Below are 22,176 nucleotides of genomic sequence, written 5' to 3'. Positions count from 1 at the left end.
GATTTGTGAGGAAAGAAGGATAGGAAGCTACTATGATAAAACTTTGATTCATGCAACCAATCTATATTGATGACCTCTTTTAGACCAGATGCCATGCCAGGCTGGAAGCTGGGAAAGCAGAAAGAAACAGTTCACTCCTAATGAAAATTGCAAGCCAGACCAAAAAAAGGTAAGGTCCTGGACCAAGGTAAGACAAATGAAGATGTATGGGAGGGGAGAGGCCAGAGAGAGGTTCAGAGAGATGGAGCTGGAGATCCCAGAGCTCCGGGTCTGGGATGAGGTGGTGGGTGGTGGCCTTCTCTGGGATGGAGACACTGGAGAAACAGGTTTCCTTCCACTTAGCCTCTCTCTGGTTTCTTTAAATTCACTACATCTTCCCCATTAGACAAAGTTCTGAAGGACTTACTATCTACAGATGTAGTCTTTTTTTAAAAAAAATCTGGATTTAGATTTTCCTGAACTAACCTAACACAATGTGAGCCATCTTAATTCATCATCACTTAAAAAAAAACCAAGCCCCAATCAAATTTGGAAGGAAAGGTGCTGTGAGGCCCGTGGAAAATCTACCTATGGCTGTTCCCTTGAGCCAGCAGTTGTGGGGGTGCTGGTTTCTTCTTGCTGCTCACCTCAGTAGGTGGCTGATAAGCGTGCATGGGATGAAAGTCTGAGGCTGAATTACTTGGAGTCAGGGTGAAGAGTGATGGTGTGTTCAAAGGCTTTAATGGAAGATCGCTCAGTAAAAGGTGCTATGTAGAGAGGGCAAGTGAGTGGAGGCAGTGGAGGTGGTGAGGCACCCGGAGACCAGCAGTAGTGGAAAGTGTACCCCCTTCTAGGCTCAGGGGGAAGGGAAAGTATCACCAAATTCTGTGTGAGTCATGGCTCTCAAAGATCCCACCTGGAGAGAGCAGAGCCTGTAAGGAATTTTAACCTCCGCTGAAATCATGACCTGGCGTGGAGTGACCGGGGTGCAGGAAGGAGGTGAGGGAAATAATACCTGATTATAACTCCCACATTTGGTCTGCTGTGTCTCCCATGGGATGAACCCAATCAGATGCCCCAGTGAGGAAGCACGTGAATGCACTGGGTATTAGCCATCCTCGCAGCATCCTCTTTCTTATTTCTTTTAGTTTTGCAGAATGTGGGTCTGGTCTCACTTGCACTACTGAATTGTTAGCAATACCGAATTTCTTAAACAAACATAATATTTTCAACTAAATAAATATTTATTGTTCATATATTGCTGCAAGTAGTTCTGTAGCGCCTAACAAGGGTCCTGAAAGTACAATGACATACACACAGAGCTTGAGGGTCTGGCACAGGTAACGCCACATGGAAGCATCCTTGTCAATAAAGCGTTTTGAATATTCCAGTGGAGATTACTGGAAGAGGAATTCTGGGTCAGGCAGCATGTGTACTTTACAGTTTAGTACACACTGACAACTCACTTTTCTTAAAAGGCCTGTGAATACTGTGTACTAGTATGTAAGCGTGTCTATTTTGCCACCCCTTTTTTTAATCACTGGTGAAGTTGAAGTTAAGCATCTTTTTGTGTATTTATCGGACCTTTGAAATTTTACTTCTGTAAAATAGAGTGGTTTAGGACTGTCTGAAGGCAAACTGCTGAGTAGATTCAAACCCTGTCTTTGCCAGGCAGTGTGTCTGTGTGACCCTAGACAAGTTACTTAACCCCTTAGCACTCTCATTTCTCGTGTGGGAAGTGCAGAGAGTGATACCATCTACTCTTTGGGGTTTTGAAGATTGTTAAGTGTTTAGTATGTTATAGACAGCTTGGTGTAAGGTTTGGCTAGTGTAATATTTGCCCACCTCTTTCCCCCATTTTTCTTGGTGAGACTGAAGTTCAACAAGGATTAAGGCCCACCACACAGAAGATAGTCCACTTCCGTGGCCCTCACCTTGTTTGCAAAATGATTTTCCAGCTCCTTTGCCCTGCACTGAGATGCTAACACTTACCCTCTTGGCTAGAGCACAGACGAAGATAACATTTGATGTGTGGAGGGTCATTTGTGTGCCTTGATACTCCTGGTATCTTCGGAGTCCTAAGCTGCTGGTATTTGGCCAAAAGTTGACCAGAGCCACTTTGGCCCAGGGAAGAGAGTCCAGTCTTGTGCACTGACTACTTGGGCCAAGCCCAGAGGCCCTTGAATTTGGCCAGCCTTTGCTCAGGCAGCCACCAGATGGAACTGCTCTGGAGCTCTGGGCCTGCAGGGGGCCAGGTGCTCTGCACATCTCTGTGCTCCGTGCAACAGGGTGAGAGCTGTGGTTGCGGCTGCCTAGCTATTGCTGCCGTTGGGGAGATCACTCACCCACAAGGGGAATGCCTCAGGTTGATAAAAAAAAAAAAAAAAAAAGAATTAAAGGAGCAAAGCTGCTTCCTTTATAGACCAGACTAATAGTTATGCAAGTCTGACTGTACATTTTCAGAATTTCTGTCCCAGGGACAGTTACCTTAAGATAGATTGAAGGCATGTGTGGTAGTCACAGGAAAGTTCAGGGTGTGAGTGTGTTTCAGCTCTTGGTGGTGAGTGTGGGTAGAGTTTTTACAGTGAGCCTGAGGTTACGCAGGCAGCGGAAGGAAGTTGCTGTCATGCCACTGGCGCCACCCGTGCCAGCCCAGCATCGCCAGCACTGCTCTGTAGTGATTCCCCTATATGTAGGGTGTTGTCCAATGTGTTACACTAATTCTCAGAATGATGCAGCAAGATAGACCTTTTTAACCCTATTTGACTGATGAGGAAATTAAATTCAGAAAGTCTAACTATCAAAATCCATCAGGTAGAAAATGACAAGTTACATTTTGGAAATAGACCTTTCTGTTGTTAAATTCATGCTCTTTCTACTACCCATTGTGCAAGGGCACAGAATTTAGAATTTGAAGAGACTTTAGAAATTGTAATTTCTCGTAGTCAAGATCACAAAGTTGGTAACATAGAAAAAGCATCTTCTTAACATACTTTTTTTTTTTTTTTTTTTTGGTTTTTCTCTGGTACCCGGAACCGAACTCACGACCTTGCGCTTGCCAGGCAGGCGCTTTGCCGCTGAGCTAAATCCCCAGCCCAGAAAAAGCATCTTCTACCTTCTCTTCTAGTGCTTTTTACAGAAAACAAGTTTATTTCATAAAAATCTTGTCAAACAAGTTAGTAAATGAGTAAAAAATGTCATGGCTGGGAGTCAGCTGGAGAAATTGAAAGGGAGTTGTAGGTTGTATATTCAGATTTGGGGCTCTACTGCTTCCTAGCTGTATGGACAAGTTTTATAACTTATATGAGCCTCAGTGTGTCACTTGTAAAATGGGAATAATACTAATACTAATACTAACACTAGAAAGATGTTAACAATGAGTAGATGTGTGATGTACAGCATGTAGCAGGTACTTACTTACTGTTTTGAAATAGAGCTGGATGTAAGATTTTGTTTTCTAATTCAAGAAAACTTAAAAGTAGGATCTGATAGAGCAGGCAGTTCTCATTGAAACTAGAAGGTGGGCAATGCTTTCCTCAGAGCACAGGCAATAGAATCAAACCTGTGTACATTAAAATATCAGCTCCACTACAGGTTTTTTAAAATCAACTGTGCTTCCATTAGTCCTCTCTGATTGAGGTGATCAAGCTATCTATCCCATTAGTTTGTGCTTGGACTAAGTGAGGTAAAGCAGGCGAAGCATAAGCATGGTATATTAACATAGTAGATGCACAGCAAATGGTAGATAAACAAATGACAGAGTCATCATTGTAACAATTAGGAAACCTAGGATCCGTGAGCAGAACCAGAATAGTGAAATGATGGTAAATACACAAGCAAATAGAGCTGCTGTAGGGACTCAGAATAGATTTTGTAAAATGGTTATTTTGCTGTCCTCTCTCAATCCAGGACTTGAGTGGGGGTGGAAGTTAAAATACTGATTGGCACAGTAGCCAACATTTTATAAACAGGCTTTTAAAAAACAAGTGCTGGCTTGGTTGAAAGTACACAAGTGGGAGACCACTCTTTACACACTACTGGCGTGAACTGGAGCCATTACACCTTTCTGGTGAGCAGTTAGGCCATCTGCGAAGTCTTGAAAATGTACAAGTTCTGTGACTCAACAATTTTCCCAAAGATTTACTTAAGATTCAGGGTGTCCAAACACTTGGATTTCTTTATCTAATAGCTAAAATCATTTGTTTTATTTACCATATGCCATTCCTAGGTTCTGGGGCGCACATATCATTGAATACAGAATTTTAAACACTTCTTCCATGAAGCTCACAGGCCAGTAGAGAAGTAGGGAAGACCATCATTAGACAGCAATTATGTGATCAGTTAACCCCTCTTAATTATGTTAAATGCAACGAAGGAGCTGTGTAGTCATGAGTGCAAAGGGTCCCAATCTACTCTGAGAAGTCTCTGAAGGCTTCCTGGGGAAGATGCATTTTGGCTGGGACCTGAGAGATAGCACATATGAGTTGCTGACTGGAGGTGAGGAGGCTCAGGGAAGGAGGTACTGTGCTCCCAGGCCATGACTCCTCCAGCAGCACCATGGCAGAGGCTTTGGAGGAGGGCCTGCGAGGGTTCAAGGAGCCAAGGTGGAAGCCTTCAGCCATAAGGGCGTTGATCACAGAACTATTTACCAGGGTGGAAAACAAAGCAAAATCCCAAACCCTAAGCGTTTCACAATAAAGAGTTTAATGAGTTAGCTAAATAAGTAATATTGCATCCATCAGGAGGAATAAAGAGTCCTACACATCCCCTGCATAATAAAAGACTGTTTTATGATAAAGAAGCATGTGCATGATGTATTGTTTTATAAACAAAAGTATACAACTGGAACTTTTAACACTGTATATCCTATTTTTACTGAAGAAGAATAGTGTGGAAGATAAGAAAGTATCTGGGAACATGATGCCAACATGTTAACAGTTCTTTCTGGGTAGTGCGACACACAGGATTTTTCAATTTCTTCTTTTTCATTTATCCATACTTTTACAATGATTATACAAACAGGAAGCTTTTTTTTTTCTTTTTAAAAAAATACACTGGGTTGGCAGTTTGATATAGTGTAAATTCCAGGGCTCTGCAGCAGGATAAACTTGGGTTGGCTCTACCCACCTTAACTCTGGGACCCTGGGCATATTTATGTGAGCCAACTTGCCTGTCTAGAAAGTGCATCATGGTGGTTGTGAGGATTAAGTGATACAGTCCTAGGCAGTCTTTAGCAAAGAGTCTGTCTGGCTTGTTAGCAATAACTTAACAATGTTAGCTAAATGTTGAAAATAATTATCATCGATGTTTATAAAAGCTTACCCTAAAAATGATTCTTTAGGCTGCTTTGATCTTTGTTTTCCTTTTTTTAATTTAAAAAGAGTAGTAGAAAAAGAACAATAGCAAAATACCAACATTACAGACATAAACAAAACAAAGTAAGAACATTAAAAATGATATAGGGTTTCAAAACAAAATGATAGGAATTAACAGTGGTTGTTATATTACATATTGTCATCTTCAACTATGTTGCTTAGATTACCAGATGTAAGAATGGAAGATTGTTCAAACCATTAAAGAGAATAAAAAATAATTATTAGATAAAACATTAGACATAATACAGAGTTTCACCAGACAAGATGGTAGGAATTCACCAATGTTTGTTCCTTTGCATATTGTTGTCTTCAAATCAGTTGCTCAGATTACCAAATACAAACATGCAAAATTGGTCAGTATACAAAAAATTTCAAACATTAACTGTTCCTTTCAATATACCATCAGACATCAGCAATACAGTTATCCCAGCCATTCTTCTATATACATATATATATCTATATGTATATATTTTGCCTTCTTTCTCTTTTCTTCTTTCCCTCACCCCAGTTATTCCTTCCTTTGAGTGATTTCTTTCCCTTTCATACTATCTATTTTACGTTTTGGGTTTTATTTACTCTTTCAGGTTCTGACACTAGGGTGACCATATGATGTTTACACGTGTGGGTCTGATTTATTTCACATATGAGTATGGTCTCTAATTGCATCCACTTACCTATAAAAGCCTCAAGTTTATCTGTTTTTATAGCTGAGTAATACTCCATTGAATAAAACTACCACATCTTTTTTATCCATTCCTCAGTGGATGGGCATTTGGGTTGTTTCCAAGATTGTGCTATGACAAATTGTGCTGCTATAAACATGGGTGCACATATATTGTTGTGGTATGATGTTTTTAATTCTTCTGGGAAAATACCCAGAAGGGGAATAGCTGAGTTAAGTGGGACTGCTAATCCTACTTTTGTGAGGAATCTCAAACTGATTTCCACAGTGGTTTCACCAATCTACTCTCCCACCAACAGTGCAGTAGGAGTCCTTTTTCCCCACAGCCTCTCCAGCATTTGTTATTTGTTGATTTCTTGGTGATAGCCATTCTTTCTGGGATGAGATGGAATCTCAGTGTTGTTTTTCTTGAATGTTGCATTTCTTGAATAACTAATGATACTGAACATTTTTTCATATATTTATTCTCCATTAGTATTTCTTCATCTGAGAAGTGTGTGTTCATCTCAGATGCCCATTTTTGGATCAGGTCTTTGAATTTTGGGGGTCTGACTTTTTTTCATTATATGTTCTAAATAGAAGTCTTGTTTGAGGAGCAGTTGGCTAAAATTTTTTCCCAATTTGTGGGTTTTCTTTTTACCCTGTTGATGATTTCTTTGATGTGCAAAAACTTTTCAATAAGAGGAGATCCCAGTTGTTGATTCTTTGAGGTATTTCCCATGCAGTTTGGTTTTTGTTCATGAACTCTCTGCCTACCCCTATGTCTTCAAGATTTTTTACCTCCTTTCTCTTCCACTAGATTTAGTGTTTCTGTTTTAATATTTAGATCTTTGATCCATTTTGACTTTAGTTTAGTGCATGATGAAAGACAGGGGTCTAGTTTTAGTCTTCAGCATGTGCAAAGCCAGTTTTTGCAGCACCATTTATTAAAGAGGCTATCTTTCTTCCAGTGAACATGTTTGACCCCTTTTTGAAGATAAGGTACCTGAGTGTGTTAGTAGTTGTGTCTGCATCTTCCAGTCTGTTCCATTGATCTTCAGGTCTGTTTTTTTGCCAGTACCATGCTGATTTTATCATAGTAGCTTTGTAGTATAAATCCAACTCAGGGATTGTGATGCCTCTTGCCTTGCCTTTGTTTCCCAGGACTGCTTTTGCTATTCTAGGCCTCTTTTGGTTCCAGATGAATTTTAGGAATGTTTTCTCTAGATCTGTGAGGTATACTAGTGGTATTTTAATTGGGATTGCTTTGAATTTGTACAACAATTTTGGGAGTATGTAGGCTGCTTTGATCTTGTAGTAGGGACTGTGTCGGGAGAGGAGGCTCACATTAACAGCCATGGGTACCCACACTGTGCTTGTGGGGGCATTGAGGAGCGGTGAGGGACAGCACTCAGCATCAGGCTGGGGCTGCGTAGACCAGAGTTTTCCATGGAAAAACATGAGATCGGTAGATTCCCTCCACAGCCCACACCCTCCTCTCTAGCTCCCACCTTCCTCTCGTCTTCCTTCCACCATCTCCTTACTATTTCCTACTCTGAACTGTAGATTCCTCTGAGGCCAGACAGCGAACACCTCCCTCCGGGCCTGTGTAGAGCTGCCCCTCTGCCCAAGAGCTCCCACGGATGTGACCCCGGGAACAGCAGCAGCACTAGCCATGGAGAGCAAAGGCGGGTGGGGGAGATACCTACAGGGAAATGCCGCTCTTGGTGAAGGAGGGAGACAGCACACACTTTGGAATCAAACATCAGAGGTGGAATCCGAGTTCTGTTTTTTAAAGCTATTTTAGTTATGTTTTCAGCACATTCTTTGCCCCTCTAAGCTTCTGTTTCTGCACTTACACGTGGAGTCAAATTGTCCACCTCCTTGCTTGCTGGGATGATGGAATGAGAAAGTCTCAGCGCCTGGTGCCTGGCGTTCTACTCTGGACAGTTTCCTTTCTCCCGTCTTCTTTTCTTCCCTCTAGGCTTTGAAAGCATGGTCGGTGGCGGGTGGGGAACTGTAAAGAACTAGGGGCAGGGCTGGGGGGATTTAGCTCAATGGCACAGTGCATTCCTGGCAAGCACGAAGTGGTGAGTTCGATTCCCGGTACTAAAAAAAAAAAAAAAAAAGAACTAGGGGCAGCAGGCCAGTGCACTTGGGGGATGAAGAGGAGTTTGAGATGGGGCATGTTGTCTGCAGGATGGCGTCAAGGCAGTCTGAATATTCACCAGGACACTGAAACGATGGGCCACCACAAGCTTCCGAAGCAGAGTCCCGGCTCACTGCCCTCGCTGTGGCCGCATTAGGCGGGCGGGTAGCTCACCAGGACCGACTGTGGCAGAAAGAAGCAAAAGCTCCGAGGTCAAGGATGTGGAGCAAGCAGTTTAAAAGTTTGACACAGAATGTGGAATGAAGGAGGTTGGGTAAAGCTCAAAGTCACTGGAGTTGAGGAAGTCAAGAAACTAAAACTTTCTCTGTCGCAAGGGAAAATTCTCAGGTTTCCTCAACGTAATCCATCTTCCAGATCCAATAAAATTCTGCTTTCTCCCAGATCCTCTACCCGTGATTCCTCAACAGCCTGGTAATCCCTTCCCTGCACGTTAACACCATCTCTAGAAATCTCTAACAGGACCGTGGCCACCTTCAAAGTGCACCACAGATCTTATTACTGTGAACGCTTGTTTGCTGGTAGTTCTGGGGATGGACTCAGAAACACCCTACGTACCACTGAGTTCCATCCCCCATGGTTTTTATTTTATTTTGAGATAGGGTCTTGTTAAGTTGCCTGGGTTGTCCTTGAACATGTGATCCTCCTGCCCCGGCCTCCCAAGTAGCTGGAATTGCCAATGTGTGCCACTGCCCGAGTCTATGAATATTTTCTTCCCCTGTCCTGTCCATTAGGAATGAACTCAGCCTTCAGACTTCTAAGGAATTACTTGACTACTTCTCACTTTTACAAAACATTCCTTCTTTTTGGGGGGTGGTGGCACATGTGATAAGTTTTTGATAACCCTAATAAATGACTAGCAGGCCTCAAGTTCCGTTCCCAGCTGTGAAAAAAGTAAATAAGAAATGAAAATTTCTAAAATACAAAGCTGTTTTAGTTTTAATTGCTAAAAAGGAAAACACTAAGATAGAGCCTTGAGAGCAGGCGATTTGTTTGGAAAATGATCCCTAGAATCGCAAATGACAACGTGGTGCCATCCGGTGCCATAGGGGAGGGAGAAAAGTCAATAATGTATGCCTTGAAATGTGGGTTTTCACTGGAGCAGTCCTTCCAAAGACACTGAGGAAGTGTATACAACGCTCCCCAGACTCTGCCATGGGAGCCCGGGAGGCATTTATCCACCCACCATCCTTCTCGGTTGGCTGGGCTGGTCCCTGGTGGTGCTGAGACACCCTCAGGTAGAAAACAAGAGCAACGTAGACTTCTGTGTGGGAAGCGCGCAGCCTGCAGTGAAGAGTTTGTTTAGGGTGAACTCAGGTAAGCAGGGCAGCCGCAGTTCTGTGACAATGGCCTTTTCCTATTGTCTTGCTGTCTTTCTCTTTATTGCTGCCTGCTGCTTAAAGACAGAGTCCCATGAAAAGCATACAGCACAGTGCATTACACCTACATAAATGACTGTCTGTCTATAAAGAAAGAGAAAGGGAAGAAAGATTAGACTCCTTGGTTGGAGTTTCTTGTTTAAAGTCCAAAGTTGGGCTGTTTGCACTAGCAGCTGTGGCCAAAGCAGTGCACTTTAAATCTAGATCATTTTCATCACACAGGTATTGGCTAGAAGGTCAGAGAATCTGAGAGACAGCATGTTCTCAAGAAAACAGACCAGGGTTTTAGGAGGAAATGGGAGATGATTTAATGAAAATGCTTTAACACAGGGCTGCAGCCGCCCACCAGCAGAGCTGTGTGAACTGTCCTGAGAGGCTGGTGATCCAGCTGGTGATCCAGCTCCAGGCAGGGTAGAGGTCATATAATCACATAACATTTGTGCTTTTCAAATGGGAAAGGCATCTTTCACAATCAAAGGATGGATAGAATCAACTTGCCACAGATGACCGCTATTTAAGCAAAATAAAACATTTCATTAAATGAGCTAGTGTTTGTAACACACTTAGAACACTGTGGTATATGAACACAGAGAGTGTGCGACAGACTGCACTTTCCACACCAGCACATACTGGTCCCATGTGGTCTGCTGGAACCTTGCCTCTCTTCATTCATGGGTAAAACCCATGTATCCTCCCACGGAACCCAGAGGGGCTTTGTGACTGCCTTCATGAACAGAATGATACAGCAGAGAAGCTACTGGTTTCTAAGGCCAGGTCATGGGAAGTGATAAGGAGTTACCTGCTTATCTCTCTCTGTCTGTCTCTGTCTCTTTGTTTCTCTCTCTCTCTCTCCATGTGCATATGCATATGTAAATATACATAGATTAAGACTAACTATACCAACAGATGCACACACACATGTGCGTAAATGCAGAGTCCTTGGGAGCCCTCCCCCAAAGCCACCACACTGCAGAGATCACATGAAGAGTCAACCCTGGGATAGACAGAGATGGCCAAGGAAACTCAGATGTCCAGGCTGCTTCAGATCAGGTGCCAGGTGGTTGAGAAAAAGACTGAATGGACTCAGCCACAGCCACCGAATGCCTACAACCTCACGAAAGACTTTGAGCTGGAGCTGCCCAGTTATACTCAACCCAAATTCCTGACCCACAGAAACCAAGACAGATAATAAATAATTACTATGATATTAAGACACTAAGTTTTGAAACAACTTCTAGTGTAGCCATAGTAACTTGTACAGTACTTGATAAATGAAATAAACACAATCTCGTTTACTTTATACCGTCTCCTAAATCATGGAAAGAAATCTTCATATTCTGGATTTCACATTCTAGTAGCTGATTATAGCCCAAGCTAGTGTTTTTCTAACAGTCAGATCTTCTAGACAGATGTTGACCTTTTAAAGAGGACAATGCGTTGTTTAGTCCTAGACTGGGCAATGTGGTTATTCATTCATAGTTAGTTGTTCTTCCATTCAGGAGAGGTTTGGGCAGTCACCTTAAGTCCCAGAAGTACACTCTGAATGATCTAAGCCATTAGGAAACCCTAAGTCTCTTGCTGTAGTGATTGGACCACACAAGTCAGGCACAAGCCAGTCAGCATTTGGCTTTCTCCTGGAATTAGATGGAGATACTGTTATCAGTGCCATGCCCAGCACTCTTGCTGAGGAGCCTGAAGTATAGAAGCATTCTTTCTCTGAAGAGTGTTGGATTCAGACATGCCTGCTGGAACCATTGCAATCATTTTGCCACCACAAGGAAACTAGCCTGAAGATGAAATCAAAACCTCAAAGAGGTTGGATTGAGAGAACCACAGAGAATTTATTCTAAAGCCTTGATCAGACTGTGCCTAAAGTCCAAGATACATCTGTATTTTAGGTACGGGAGTCTTATCCTTCATTGTTCAAACCACTTTGGTGTGGATATCATAAGTCATAACCAAGTATGTCCTGATTAATGAAGGTACCAACACCTCAGACATTGTCAGCAGGCCAGAAACAGAGAAGAAGACTAATGTGCTATCTGTATAAACTTCCCAGCACTTTCTCTTGACTTTTATTTTCTATGAAACCTTGAGTTTTGCCAGGAAAACAGCTGCCACTTCCCTGGCTGCGTCTTGATTATAAGTGAGTGTGTAGAGACGTAGTGGGTGTATTAATTCTGTAGAAATTAATATACTGATCTCAAAATGCCACACATTAGGTGGCTTAGGCCAACAGAAATTTATTGTCTCACTGTTTTGGAGGTTAGAAGAAGTCCAGGATGGAGGTGTCCTCAGAGCCCTTCTCCCTCGGACAGTGCGGAACGAGCTGCCCTAGGCTGTTTTCCATCTCTGGTAGCCACAGTCATCGTGGCTGGCAGACGGCTGTGTTCGTCCCTGGGCCTCTCTGTGTGTCTTCTATGTGCGTTCATCTTTGTCTAAACTTCGCTTTTCCACAGAACACCAGTCATAGTGGACTAGGGCCCACCCTCACCGTCTCATTTTCTTCCATCCCCTCTGTAAGGTAGCTATTTCCAAATAAGACCACACTCTGAGGTACTGGGTGTTAGAGCTTCCACTTTTTTTTTTGATCAGACACAGTGTAATCTCTAGCAATGCAGTAGAGGACATGGCTCAGGAAGATCTCCATGGGGATGACAAAACACTAAATATAGGAAAGTTAAAAGACATGCCTTATCAAACATACAATTTCGGACTTGCCTAAGTATAAGAGGGATCTGTTTTGATTCAAAAGAGAACGGAAAGCACAGGTTCCCAATACAAGTTACTTTCTCTGCTGAGATACAGTGCGGGGTATGAAAGACACTGCGCCAGGTTTGTGAACCCCACGCCCTGTGTGGCCTCCTTTTTCGCCTAAATACTTCCAGGACAACAATCTCTGTTTTGTTGAGTGCTTTTTAAGAGGGAGGGGAGAATACAAACAAAGCTTTGACTTATGTAATTCTCATCGCATCCAAGTGAATGAAATTTATGAAACCTTTTGCACAGTGTGTTCATTGTTTGAGTTGGGATAATTGAAGCGTCAGAAATATTTGCTTATTGAAAACAACTCAGGAAGGCCCTGTCCACCCAACCAGGCCAGGGCCACAAGACACGCCACACTCTAGAGATCAGTGTCCCAGAGCATTTTACAGCAAGGGCTCCTTCCCAGGTAAATTAATTTTGCTCCTGGGAAGGAACACTGGATTAGAAATCAGAAGGCTATTTTTTCTAACATGGAATTTACAATTCATTCACCATGTGACTTTGAATAAATCATTTAACTTCTCTGCATTTCAGATTTCAATGAACATGCCTAACATGATCTTATCTACTTTGGAGGGACACTGTAGTTCATAAAGGAGAATTCCTGAGAAAACACTTTAGAAATCATAAGCTGCTACTCAAATGTGAATTGCTAGTAGGAAAAATTAATCTGCTCAAAGAATGACATTTACCTGAGGAACATAAAGAAAGAATATTTTTATAGTTTTCCACTTTCTCTCCAAGATCAGGTCTTCTCACTCGTCTGTCCTGCTCTGTGCCCTGGGAAACAGAGGACTAGAAGTTGCATTAGTTTGTGGCTTATGCTTTGATTTGGCCAACGAGAAGAGCTTATAGAAGATGGGGAGGGAGGAGGAGAGAAAAGTTGGGATATTTATTCTTCTTGTTCTCTTCTTGACCACGAAAGGCTCAGGCAGGAGCTGTGTTCTTGGAAGTCCACGGCACTGATGGGACAGCCTCTTCTACCTCCTCAGCCCTTACTGGGGTTCAACTCACATTGTTCCTTCTCCTCCCTGCACGTCGGGGAGGAGTTGTGCCTGCCTCTGAAAATGGCCTTTGCAGTATGGCTCCCCAACACTTTGAATGTGCTGTGTGGTCCTTGAGGAATCCTGACTGACCCAGCTTCATAACCACAGTGTGGTCAATGAGTAACTTTTTGAGTGAATGGTCTCTTTGGGGGCATGGCCTAAGTTTTCTCTTGTCTTTAGTCATGGGAAATGTCTACAAAATGATCTGTAATGAGCATCATTGGATCTTGGGGAACTATGGTGTCTTGGAGGTCTTTGCCATTTCCTATGAGCAAATGGGATGCTTTCTTTCAGTTTACACAGAGCTTAGGTCTCTGTTGTTCCTTCTCTGATACCTCCTGTCTCTCCTATGGTAGGATATTTGTAGATCTGGGTCTTCCCACTCTCACAGCACAGGAAGGCTACCCCAGCTCTTGTCTCTGAACACATTTCCTGACCTGGCTCTTTGGTGGTCCTCACTGACTCTTCTTATGGACCACAGCTTCTTTTCTTTTTTCCTACTCTGCAGACCCAGCCTCTACATTTCTGTTCCTGCTGCCCAGACTGGAATCTTGCCTCATCTTTCACATCATTCATTGCTTCCTGTGTCTGAGCAGCCACCAAGGACTATCGTTTTTTTCCTCCACTGTATTTCTTACATTCTTGTTTGGACTGTGATCATCTCAGGTTAGACCTCTTGTGCACCTCCTGAATTTCTGTAACAGAATTTCTGGTTGCTGTTCCTTTCTTTAGCTCTTCCCCTGTCCAATGAAGTCCTGGGAGTTTTGTCATTTCAGTTGTCCCAACACTTGGCTTTCAAGTGTCCCTCCTCCGTATGAACATCTCAGTGACTCTGCTGCCCATGAGACAAAATCTGAAGTCTTAATGCCAGCACTAAAAGTCCTGCGCAATCTGCTTTTTGGCTTATTGATTACTTGACAAGACCAGTCTACCATCCTTGTTCCATTCTGATCAGCCAGGGAGTCAGGAGCTATCCAGCCTTTATAGGACCAGGAATGCCCTTTCTCCTGCTGCATCTGTGACTCCTACCTGTATTTTAAAACTGAACCCAAGGGCCACCTGCTCCTTGAAACCCTCTGTGGCCACCACAGCTAGTGATACTTCTCTTTGCTCAAACCCTCTCAGAAAGTCTACAACATGGATCTTCAGTTTGCTGAACTGAACTTCAGCTCCTAATAATATTGCTTATGGTGGTCACTTGAGGTTTATAAGTTTCCTGCCTTGGATGGGTAGGCCTCTAAAATATAGTTTGGCTGCATGTATCTTGCATTGTAATTGACCTTTACTACCCAGGAAGGCTTTGGGTCTGAGAAGGAACAGTGGTGAGGGAGGATAAAAATTAAAGTGCCTGTTATCCATTGGATGCCTGTGCTGTCCAACCTCTTTTTATCTTTATGGATAATGTGCATTAGTATTGTCACTATCTGTATTTGATAAGTCAGGAAATGAAAGCACAGAGTGATTAAATTGATTGCCCAAGATAATACATCTAGTGAAGGGCAAAGCTGAGTTTGAACCTGAGTTTGAAAATGGTAAAGTCTATCCTATCAACCAAACACCAAGCCTTTGGATGTCTCCTCTAGGTGATCATAGAGGACAGGGTATTTAGGGTTTAAATGCAGATGAGGCACCTGTCTCCCTTCCTTCCTCCTGGTGAGGGCAGAGATCCAGTCTTGAAGGTCCCATCATGATCCCTAGGGTGTGGGCTTGCCTATAGTTATCACTCAGTAAAAGTTTAGTAATTGATTTCCAGCAGTAACCCCCTCCACACCTGAACTGCAAGAGTTTCTTATAGAGGGACTTGGCCAGAATTGCACTATAGGTCTCACTAGGAGTTGTCTTTCTACCCACTGATATGATAAATTTTCAGTTTGTATAATTATTGTTCTCTGAAGTTCTCCCCTTGAAGAGGGATCTTACTATGTCAATTTAGCTAAACTTGAGCTATTTCTCAGGATTCTTTCTTGTAGATGGCTGCAGATGAGAGCTGGCCACTAGAGAGACCTGTGTGAGCGTGGAAAGGCACAAGGGGTAGGAGAAGCTCTCTGCACATCGGTAGAGAGGGCTGGGCAGGCCCTGAACCTCACGCTGCTCTATGGGCTCATCCTGGTGGCCAGGAGCAGCCCTGGATCTGCACTCCCTACAGCTCCACCCCGTTCTGCCTTCAGATTCTCTAAGTCACGAGCTCACTGTGTGCCAGTTCATGCAGAAAGTGTCCACATCTGCAGGGCCCCGCCTTGATGAACTTGGGAGCAGTGAGAGACAGTACGGGTTCCACCCTGTCCCTATTGGTTCTGGTTTGCCCCATGCTTCCACTTTGTGTCGCTCTTCCCTACTTCAGCTCCATGTTCCTTCTCGATTTACAGAGCTGCTACCTGCAGCGAGTGTAGTTTCCCCCTGGGTGCCTGCCACTGACTCTCCCACAGGCTCCCACGGTTGGGCATTCCCTTGTTCTGTATTGCTCAGAGAGGCCCTGCTTCTTTAATTGAATCCTTTCTCACACATTCCTCTTCCCCGAGGAAGGATGCCCGTGGTTTCCTTGGTTACATGGTTACCCCCCACCAAATTTGTCCATGGTAATTGGGCAAGGTTACTGTCAAAGCAGGAAGACACTTGGGATTGAACCTCTTGCACCTCTCCCTTGTGCTCCCAGGAAGACTGTTGCTTTCAGAGATGAGAGTCAGTGCTTGCTTCAGCAGCACATATACTAAAAAAGAGGTGAGAGTTAGATCCACTTGGCTTGTGGCGAAACCAACTTCAGATATTTCAGTTACTCAAATCACTTGTCCAAGCACACCTGAGCCAAACTCCCTTCTAATGTCCCTTCTTTGGGAAGCCGTGTAGCTACCCTGACCCCTTTAGGAATACTCTCGGACATCACTGCTCTCCAGGGTGCCTGTGCTTGGAGCTGGATTTGTGGTTAACCACATGGCTACTAGAACATAGGTGATCCCAGAAGCTCTGAAGACTGATGTTCAAGGGTATTCATCTTTCAACAGGTATATTAAAGCCTGAAATGTCACCTTAGATAGTCATTCCTTTGGATTACGGTTTATTAAAATGACAGTGCATCTTTGATAAAGGAGTCTTTTATATAGTGTGGTTTCTGGAATAAGGTAGCTCTGAACTCAAAACCCATTTCTGCCATTTAAAATAACAATAAAATAATTATTTGACTTCTTCAAGTTGCAATCTCCTCACCTACTAACATGGGGATAATGATATCCAATTCGGTGTCCAAGGCGAGAAATGTGAAAATACCTAGCCCAGTGTCTGGCACAGAGGTGACCCTGATAAGCACCAGACGTACTCCTGGTTTCCTCTGCTTGAACTGTGTAATGTGTAGAATTCTTAGTGAGGTGCTGTGTGCAGTTACCATGGCGTCCTCCTCACAGTTGGGACCTTGTGGGTCGGTGAGTGGGTGTGTGTCTGCTATAAAAGTGAATGTGTGTTTTGGTAGGGTCAGGAGGGAAGGAGGGAGGGGAGGGAAGGAGGGAGGGTTAACAGCTACTTTTAGAAGAGAGCAAAAGTCACCAGAGGAGGAGATAATTTACTCTGGAAAACCCAGCTCTGTCCGCCCACCTTGGCATCCTCCATTGTCACATCCTAGAGCAAGTTGTTTTCCCCTTTTCAAGTGACTTTAGCAGGCTTACCTGGTTCTTCTTGCTTTTCATTGAAGTCCTGGCACATCTTCACCCGAGATAAGTCTGGATGGTTATCAACAGCATCAGTCCTCTTGCCTGTGGCTGTCCTTCATGTGGCTTTTTTATGAAGTGCATCTCAGGGGTTTGTGTCCAGGTCATTTAACTGCTGTATTTGATACTGAGCCTATGGCCTTGGCAAGTCTGAACAATTTAAAATCATAACCTGAACGGGTTCTTTGACTGAGGTATAATCGGGAACTGTGATAAATCATCTCTAAAATGGTCAGCTGAGCCATTAAGCAACTGTTACTCTATTTGTATAAGTCATTGAGTTACAGCACACTTCCAGAGCACATTTTTCCAATTACAGTGATCCTATGGCAATTTTTTGGCCATTCCGATAAAATGCTGTAGCTATTCCTGACATATCCTTTATTCTCTGATTCATGATATTGCCGATAGGGATCCTGTTTGCAATATCCTAGTCATGAGAGACTTTCCGGCCTAAACTGCGTAGTGACCTTTCCCCTTTCTGCAGGAGCAAACAGAGGTTAATCAGCTGTAGCCATTAAACAACATTCTTTTTTTTTTTTTTATTTTTTTTGGTTTTTCTCCGGTACCGGGAACCGAACTCACGACCTTGCGCTTGCCAGGCAGGCGCTTTGCCGCTGAGCTAAATCCCCAGCCCCCCATTAAACAACATTCTATGTGCCCTTTCCCAACAGATAAATTATAAAAATATAATCCCTGTAGACTGTCTTGCTGAAAACATCTCCTTACCTAGAAAGGTCGCTTTCTTGCTATCTTCATGTTCCTGCCGGAGAATTTACAAACATTTTACGCAGTGCACTATAGGAAGAAAGAAAAACTTCATTTCCCCTGCATGCAAAGTAATAAATGCAGTTACAATGTCCTGTGAACTGAAGAGGCTTCACAGTTTAGGAGTCTGGGACCACCCTGATGGACATGGGTAGAATTTCAGCACCGGGATGGAAGGATGTGAGAAATACTCAAATCTGGCTTTGAGTAGAAGTGCAGAGGCAACCACATCGTTTGGATATCTGCCCCTTATGTCCTGAAACATCCTTCTCATTATGACTTAGAAGTATTCCCCAAAAGGGAAAGAGCCACCACATTTGCCTAAATTATGAAACATGCCTCAGTTTAAATCTCATGGCAAGTCTGTGGAGCAGATATTATCATCATTCCCATTTGAAAAGTCAGACACCGAGGCTCAGAAAGTCTGAATATTTTGATTGAGGTCACATGGCTTTTAACTGTAGAATGCGGATTTGAACGCAGGCAGTCCAACTCCAACACATCCAAACGGTCTGGGGAGGAGCTAGCTCCAACTCAGGGTGACATCCTCCCATCCGTACGTCACCTTTTTAAGCTTCATCTGAAAATCTGGTACACCAGCTCATCTTTACCACTGAGAGGAGATGAAGAAACAAATAAATATGGGGGAGGAGGAAATGGAAAAGAACTCCCACTGGGGTTGGGCTATTAATGTGTTGCCCCGTTCTTACACTTGAGTGGGTCTGGTTCTGAGTCTGCCACTGAAAGGAACCCAAAACGCCCTTGAATTGAAACTCCTACGTCGGAAGGCGCCGTGATGAGCTCAGAGAGCCCACAGCACAACTCCGCAAGGGTTTTGATCACATTGTCATGGCTGCTTCTAGCCAGCTGGTGGGGGAATGCTAGTTAGCTGGTTTCTCAGGCTTGAGAGCTGACTGCCAAGCTGAGCTTGGCTGTCCCTGCTACAGGGTGGATCGGCTGGGAGACACGTGACCTTTCCAAGGGGCAGTTGTTTCCCTCCATGGCTTGTTCATTGGCTTCTGCACTGACTTTGTGGAAGCCGAACCCAGGTTAACAGGGCCATGGGGAGAGGTTTCTTCAGGAAACACCAACTCAGTCAAGTCTTTTACCTCATCTCCTGTTGTTTTCCCCCTTCTCTCTGCTTTGGCCACACCAGCTGTTTTGCTGTTCCTGGAGCATGCTGCCTCCCTCAGGGCCTTTGCATGTACACTTTATTCTGCCTAGAAGTTTCTGCCCTAGACACTCCCGTGGTGTGTTCCTGTCCTCTGTCAGGCCTCATTTCAAATGTCTCCTTCTCAGCAAGATCGTCACCGGAGGGGCTGGGGATTTAGCTCAGCGGCAAAAGCGCCTGCCTGGCAAGCGCAAGGTCGTGAGTTCGGTTCCCGGTACCAGAGAAAAACCAAAAAAAAAAAAAAAAAATCGTCACCGGTTACCAGTTCTAGAAACAATTGCATCCTGAGTGCCACGCCCTTGACACACACACATGCACACACCTTCCTTCTCCCTTTCCCTGGTTGGTTTTCTCCTTAGCATACCCATCTAGTAACCTACTGTACATTTTTCTGACTTTGTCTTTTGGTTGTCTCCTCCCACCTGATGGTAGCCCCTACAAAGTTGAGGACCTCTCTCTGTTTCTCTCTGTCTCTGTCTCTGACTGGGGATTGAACCTAATATCTTTGCACTGAGCAAAATCCCAGCCCACTATTCTGTATTTTTTATTTTGAGTCAGGGTCTTGCCAAGTTGCCCAGGCAAGATTTGAAATTGGAAGGAATCCTCCTACCTCAGCCTCCTTAAGAACTGGGCTTATAGATATGTACCACTATGCCGGGCTGAGGGCAAGGATTTTGATTGTTTGGCCTTCCTAGTATTCTGGCACCTAGTACAGTCTGTAGCTAGTACTCAATGAAAACACACTGAATGAATAAATTAATGAATTAATGACGTCTGGCTTCACCACTTAGTAGCCAGGTAGCCCTTAGCAAGCTAGTTAACTTCTGTTAAGCCTCATTTTGGCAAGTGTAAAATTGAGATAATGACTACTTTCCTTGTTGTGGGTTTTCAGCAAGCTGTAAAAGTTTACATTCAGCACAATATCTGCATGACTCAGTAGGTTTTGCTTAATAATTTATGTTGTGAATCCAATGAAAGAAATGAAATAATAGTTGTAAATATTTTTAGTGTAGTTTCTATGGGCCAGACACTATCCTTATTGTTAATGTACCTTTACTCATTTAATACTTACTACACTGTGTAAAGGATGTACTATTATTATCATCATCCTTGCTTTAGGAAGAAAGAATCTGGAGGCATCAGTTGCTTGGATCCACGTGGCAGGAGAATCTTACAGTTTTTTTTCCTTTTTTTTGAGACAGGGTTTCACTATGCAGTTCAGGCTGGCCATGAGCTCACTTTGTAGCCCAGGCTGGCATTGAACTCGCAACGATCCTCCTGCCTCAGCCTCCCAAGTGCTGGGGTTACAGGCATGTGCCACCACTCCCATCTTTGCAGGAGAATCTTAAAGGCTGGATTTGAGCTCAGGCTGTCTTCAAAGTCTACTTCACCATCTGCTTCTCCAGAGCAAGGAGATATAATTCACATCACACAGGCAGGGGGATATCTACATAAGTAGAGAAGCATCATCTTTGCAAATTTTACTTCTTAAACTAGTGAGATGGCTTTGCAGATCAAACATAGGAACAATTCAATTTCTAAATTGGGATATTTGGGATATTTATATAGAGGCCAAGGTGTATTGAGATTCAAGTAATGAAATATTTTGGACCATATATATATATATATATATATATATATATATATTTTTTTTTTTTTTTTTAAATAGGGAGCAGTGCCATTTAGTTTCCAAAGTTGAATGGAAACAAAAACCAGGGCCACACAGACACACCCTAAACCTAGCACCTGCTTCTGAAGCTGCTTCAAATATTCTCTTGTTTTTCTTGTGAATTGGCTTCAAATGGTTGTGATTCCTGTGCATCAAGCATATCTTATAACCAGCAGTCATTCATAGTCTATTTTAAGTTGGGTTGTTAAAATACTGAGGTTTCGTTCATGACTGACAGCTTGGTGAGGCCCAGTCTTCTCCATTCATGGTGTTGGTGCTACAGTCACTGCATACTCGACAGAGAGGCACACACACAAACTTTCCAAATCATCTTCAGAGATTCTCAGTTCTCTTTTTTCTTTTTTTGGTGTCTACTGCCTTCCCAGTAGTGGCTAAGACATTGCCAGTTTGTCTCACTTCTTTTGATTTCTCCAGAAGGCCTTATAGCTCAAGAGTTTGTTTGCAACCAGGTTTTAATTTGCTATGGGCTTACTTGATTTTAGGGGGTGCAAGAAACAAAAATCTATTCATGTGAACTCAAGAGAAAGGGCTTTAGCTTATAGCACATCACATATTTTTAAAATGATGAATGGCCACAGAAATTCAAGAACAGGAACCATATTAAATCTTGGCTTCAGGGAGTCCAAGACTTAGAGATGGTTTGAGATTCAAGGAATCTCCCAGGCCTTCCGCAGCAGGAGTGCAGAGATGTTTGGTTTCTGTGATTAAGCACATATTGCATGTCTCCTTTTGGTCCTGCAACTAACCAATGGTTACTTGTTTGCTTCCAGTTCAAGATCCCTAAGAGAGAATCTGATTGGTCCAGCTGATCTTTCAGGATAGCCTATACTTCTCTGACCAGCATAAGGAATGTCTATTATTAGCTTAGGTCCCTGGGCTGATGCCAATCATCTAGGGCCAGAGAAGGTGGTGTACCAGGTACATGTGGCTTCCTGGGATTGTCCCTTCAGCAGCAAATGTGGGCAGGGTGGATCCCCTCAAAGGAGGTTGTAGGTGGATTGGGCAGTGCTGACCTTCTCAGAATAGTACCTTGTGAGCCACTGTGTGTTAGCCAAGTCGTGTGAGGGCCACCAAGGTAAGGTGATATTGTATTGACAGAGACACAGGTACAGCTCAGAAAGAAGCTCCAAAATCACATGCCTGTCTCTGAAAATGGCGTGCTAGAAACGTGCAGCAAATTTCATTATTTCTTCAGATGAGCTTTATCTAAGAACATTTATTCTTCCGTTGATAAGTCCCGCTGTCAAAGCTCCATGGCTGTTTCCGTCAGTGCTCCGGTGTCTGTGAGCAGAGTGAACTCAGCAGAATTCCAGCCAATGCCGTGTGCACAAATTTCAGTGCAACAACTAAATCAAAGTTGTCTTAGCTTTTGTAGTTTCCAGGCAGTTGAGGCTTCCTTGCGATTGAGCTGGTCAAAACCTGTTGATTTGCTATAGCCATTGACTAAGTGCTCACAACCCCGAGGCCTGTAGCTTTAGA

At 43.4% G+C, this 22,176-nt stretch overlaps 1 long non-coding RNA gene across 1 annotated transcript in view; it reads left to right on the top strand.

Annotated features, from left to right (window-relative positions):
- Nucleotides 1-22,176, top strand: part of LOC102022620 — an 83,325-nt gene that overhangs the window by 30,139 nt on the left and 31,010 nt on the right. Inside the window, exon 2 of the long non-coding RNA XR_001234296.1 lies at nt 84-169. This is a non-coding gene — a long non-coding RNA (uncharacterized LOC102022620). The remainder of the gene's footprint in view (nt 1-83; nt 170-22,176) is intronic.

Source organism: Chinchilla lanigera, unplaced genomic scaffold (genome assembly GCF_000276665.1).
Source record: "Chinchilla lanigera isolate Chin_1 unplaced genomic scaffold, ChiLan1.0 scaffold00024, whole genome shotgun sequence".
NCBI lineage: Eukaryota > Metazoa > Chordata > Mammalia > Rodentia > Chinchillidae > Chinchilla > Chinchilla lanigera.
This window is presented reverse-complemented; position numbering and strand designations above follow the sequence as displayed.